General features: G+C 33.5%; 1 pseudogene; it reads left to right on the top strand.

Moving 5' to 3' along the window:
- Nucleotides 1-1,446: 1,446 nt before the first annotated feature.
- Nucleotides 1,447-4,929, top strand: LOC21405680 (annotated as a pseudogene).
- Nucleotides 4,930-5,468: the final 539 nt, after the last annotated feature.

The raw sequence follows: 5,468 nt of genomic DNA, 5'->3' as shown, positions 1-5,468 counted from the left end.
TGTTCCTAAACTTAAAGTTAAAAACCAAATATTACTCAAAAAAAAAAATATGGCATTTTTTATTAATAGGTAAATAATAAGGTTTATAGTGCTTAAAAAATTGTCGGTTTTGTTAAATGTGGGACAAGTTACTGAGAGGTGAGAATTTAAAGAATTTAATATAAATGACCAAATTTCCAGCAGAAATAGTCATTTTATTAATTGAATGAAAACTTTGAATTACATGGTAAAATAAATATAGTAAAGCGTTTGGCAACTGCCAATTTGTCTAGTGGCAAACCATACGACACGTTAATCGAAAAATGACTATAATAAGGAAAAATATAGAAGAAGTTTCAAAATGAATTAATTAGAAAGCCATCAATATTATGAATAACAGATCAAATCTCAAGAACCCAGTAGGCCTAGGCAGAGCAGGATCAACGGCTGGGAAATTAACTTGAGAGAGTTTTGTAAAAATATGAACATATATGTATTTGTTAAGAAGTGGATGCGTTTATTTTCCATCATTACTTGGTGGATGCCTAATTTACTTCCACCACTAAGAAAGTGGAGCTTTCCATTAATTATTGCCTTTTGACTGTAAAAATTCATATATCCAACTTGAGCTACCTTGTATGCCTATAAATAGGCATTCCTTCTTTGAATAGTTCAACAGAGAAGAAGAATTGTAAGAGATTAACGAGAGAGAGAGAGAGAGAGAGAGAGAGAGAGAGAGAGAGAGAGAGAGAGAGAGAGAGAGAGAGAGAGAGAGAGAGAGAGAGAGAGAGAGAGAGAGAGTTGTACTTGTAAACGAGTACAAAGAAGTATTGAGAGAAGAAAGTGAGTGGAAAAGAAAAGAGATTGAGCTGCCAAATGTAATAGAAGAATTTTCTCTTATCTTGCTATTTATTTCCCTTGCTTTTATCATAGCTATATTATATAGCTATAGATGTACATATTCCCCAATTCATATATAACAGTATTGTATTTTTTAGAGAGTTTCTTTGCTAGACTGTCCTATCGGTAGCATTAATTTTTTTATTGTTGATTCTGGTCAAAATTAAATTAAGTTGAAAAATTATGCAGAATAAATAGTTTTTGATGTAGATCTGACGGTCAAAAACGGTTGAAAAATATAAAACTGCTGGATGTTTTATTTTTCTGATCCTACCGTAGAAACTCCCTTCTTTTTATTATCATATAGAAAACGTCATTGATGATATTTGTTGGGTTGTAACAAAGGGGTCCAAAGGTTGCTTAAATGACTGCATGCACTAAAGGAGCCCAGACATGGGCACATTGTACTTTTCAACCAAATTCAAAGTACAAATATATAGATCAGCTATTATTACGTACCTCTTTTATATAACTTGATGACTTACATGTAGCTATATATAGTATAATACAACTTGTACTATATGCAGATCCCAAACTTTAATCAAATAGACGCATAAAGAGAGAGACATGGGAGAAGCCCAAAGAAATCATGATCACTTAACATGCGGACTATCAAAGGAAGAAAAAGAAGAAGAAGAAGAGCGAGCGAGAGTGGATATATCGAAATACATATTCGGGTTCGTAGAAATGGATGTGGTGAAACGTTCCATTGAGCTTGGCATAGCTGACGCCATAGCAAACCATGGACGTCCCATGACACTTCTAGGGCTATCATCATCCCTAGATTGTGATCCTCAAAACCTTCAGAGGATCATGAGGTTTTCGGTCAACCGCGGAATATTCAAAGAAATGACTAGAAACGACGCCGTCCCAGCTGCATATTACTCACAAACAGCTATTTCACGCCGGTTAAGGAGAACCGGAGAGGACAGCATGGCGGCGTTGATTCTGCTGCACAGCAGCCCGCCTATGTTGGCGCCGTGGCAGGGCCTGAGGGCCTGTGTCATGGCGAAAGGCTCCTCGGCGTTTGAGGCGGCGCACGGCGGGGACGTCTGGAGATATGCGGAGGTGAACCCCGCCCACGGACGGCTTATCAATGGGACCATGGCTTGTGGAGCCAGGGCGACGGTACCGGAGATCATCAATGGTTGTTCGGATGTGTTTGACAGGGTTGAAACCCTCGTCGACGTCGGCGGAGGCAACGGGACGACCTTACGGATGTTGGTTAAGGCCTGTCCTTGGATTAGTAAGGGCATTACCTTTGATCTTCATCATGTTGTGTCTATTGCTGAAGAGTTGGAGGTGACATGTTTGAATTCATTCCTAAGGCTGATGCTGTATTACTCGTGGTACGTAAATCTAAATACCTATCTACACAAGTACAAGTCCGAACGCGTTTACACCTTTTTTTTTTTTTTTTTTTTTTTTTTTTTTTTAATGTGATAGGTGACTTATTATTGATGTAGAAATATATTTTTATAAGAGGAAACTAATAAGTACCATTGTAATACTAATAATCAATATTAATCATTCAATCAGCCAATATTGCCATGCACTACAACATAGCAGTCTTTTAATAACTTTTAGTTATAGCGTTTTTGAAAAAAACGTTCAGAACTCGTTCTAAAATAATTTTATTTTTTTTATGAAAATAAAAATAAAAACATTTTTAATCTTAGACATAAATTATTTTTAAAAATGTGTTTGGTAGTTTTATCAAGATATTATTTTCAGTATAAAAAACTCATTAATGTCTCTATCTCTCTCTACTCGAGAGAGGAGAAAACGAAAATAAAAAAATAAAAAAAGACTAAAAGTCGTTTTTCATTTATCTCTTATTTTACACTAAACTAAAAAACCATTTTCATTTTTATTTTTGTCTTTATTACGCTAAACGCTGTTTTGAAAACGTTTTTCATTTTTTTCTTCTCAAAAAATATGAAAAATAAAAACGAGATCAATTCAAAACGTTATGATGTTTATAAATAGTTATAATATGTTTGTATATATATATATATATATTAAAAGTTCATGAAATTTTGGCTGGTTTATTGTATATATATTTAAATATATACTAATGTACACGTTAAAATGACATTGGGTGGGTAGTGGAAAATTTTTTCTCGAAATCTCAAAATTCCCGCTCCTCCATTCTTTTTTTTTTTTGGGTCTGATTTGGCTTTCCCCTCTTCCACCACTCTGTCGAATCCCATACGAACTGAACATAAGAAAAAAAAAACCTCATTCGTCTCTCCCCCCAATCTGTCGAATCCCATTCGAACAAGGAAAGAAAATGGTTTCCCAGGAGAACGCAGGTAAGTGGGAGAACGCAGGTGAATAGGATAATAGGGAAGGGACTGGGAAGATGGAGAATTTCTTTTCTTACAGATTATGAGAAGAGAAGAAGAGCAAATTGCAAGTAAGATACGGCCCACAAGTCAAGTTTTTATTAAAAATAAGATTTTAGATGATAAAACCCTTAAAAAGATCTTACAGAAACTGCTTCTACTTTTGCATCGCATGATTTTTGATCAAGATGGGAATTAGAAAGAGAACCTATCGGGTACAAAAATCCTTCCCTCTCATTGCGCATCACTCGATCCCCTCATTTAAAGTTTAGGGTTTTTATCTTTTGAAGTTTGGGTCATTCTTCTCTTCGTCCATTGTGTACAAATATGGAGACGTTTAGTTCATAGATTAAAATCATAAGATTAGAATCATTTTTTATTTACGTGTATTTTTTGTAAGAGAAAACACTGTAACGAACCACGAATCATAATTCGAATCAAGATACGAATCTCCCAACCAAACAACTCCTTAGGTTTTGATAGAAGATACCAAGGTATGCCTTGATTTTTTGGGCTTCTTTCTCTTGAAATCATCTGTTGTTCTCTACTTTTGGTTCGATTATTTTGGTTTCATCAAATCTGTAGTGATGATTTTTGTTTTCCTTTGAAATTCCTTAGTTGTAGAAGAAAACTCACAATCTCTAGGTCAAAAAGTTTTTGTTTTTGATAGATTTGTAATTTACATATTTGTTTCTGACAAATTTTTGTTTTTAATAGATTTGTAGAAAAAAACCCACTTCGGTGATATCCTCAAAAACACCAAAGTATGTTCTGTTTCTTTGGGGTTTTTTTCACTCCTTTTGTTCTGTAAGTTTATTTGGCCGTTTGGTCTCTTCAGTATTAATGTTTGTTTTTCAAATTTCTTATTGTTTGCATTCTCGTCTTCGTAAGAATTGTTTTTTTTTTTTTTTTTTTTTTGCACTTCAGATTCAAATCAATAACTATGGAGATAAAGATATATAATGACTTTTGGAAAGATGCACAATCCATCTATGTTGGCATCAAGGTATTGACTCTACCTTTTTAGCTTTAATTTTTAAAGCTATTCAAATCTAATGATAAAAGTATTACCTACATGGCACCTAGCAACCTACTGTTTGCATCCTCTTTTACATCATCATCTCTCATGTAGTCTATTATTGTAGCTACAATTGATTCATTGACTTATCTGTTTATTTGTTGTCATATTCTAGTTTTGTTGGCTACTAATGAGTTTAGATTATTTAGTTGATTCATTATTCATTTTTCATTCATACACCTCAGTCTAACAAGTCATAAGATATTGTCTTCAAATAATATCTACACTTTCTCGTTCCTTTTACTTACACAAAGTATTCTTCATGTAAACAGGTATAGCTTTCTAGCAAGTCAGTTGGCATTTCAACCTTGTTTGAGATTACCAATGATTCCTTGGTGGATCCCACGTCCCAAATTGTTCAAACGCGCATCCCACTTAGTATTCCTGGTCTCGAAGGTTTGTCTTATTTGTTGTTTTAGGTGTAGCCGTGAAGCATCTATAATCTTTAGTATGATTTCACTTTCATCTTACTCTTATTTTCATTCATGACTTTTTTTTTCTCATGCTAGTATACTGTATATTTTTTTGTTAAAATTGTAACATTACTGTCAAGATAACTAATACTTCATGAAACACTTTCAGGCTGAGATTGGTTCTATAAGTTCAGATATAAAAGTTCTGTAGGAGAAATCAATGGATATGGGTTTGAAGCTAAAGAATCGTAAGTTACCACAGCTTGAATTGGCTAAACTATGTTGCATTCATTTGTAGGGCTTAAAAATAAGGACCTTTGGCATACGATTTTCATGTTGGTATATTTCATGTCTACTTTTTAAACATATTTTTAAACCACCCCCAATTCTACTTGTAACATCTGATCTTAAAATTTCTAAAAACCCCCTAAATCTAAAATGTAAATTATCCCCATTATACTTTTTGAAACACACATTCTTAAACCACTCCTCTTAAAATTTCAAAAAAATCCTTATAACTAAAATTACTCATTCTACGCTCACTCTCTTAGTCTCTGTTCTCATCCTTTTCTTTTCTCTACTCTTTGTATTTCTTATTCTGCACAGAATTTATATGTGATCTTTCTCTTTCATTATCTTTCTCTTGTTTTTATCTTTCATACTCATCCTTTTCGTGTAATCTCAAAACTGGGGAATACAAAAAAATTTGAGTTATCTATTTTTATTTCCTAATTACAAAAATTGATATAC

The sequence above is a fragment of the Morus notabilis genome, unplaced genomic scaffold (assembly GCF_000414095.1).
Source record: "Morus notabilis unplaced genomic scaffold, ASM41409v2 Scaffold317, whole genome shotgun sequence".
NCBI classification, from domain to species: domain Eukaryota; kingdom Viridiplantae; phylum Streptophyta; class Magnoliopsida; order Rosales; family Moraceae; genus Morus; species Morus notabilis.
Note: the sequence above shows the minus strand (reverse complement) of the source record. Positions and strands in the feature narration are given on the sequence as shown.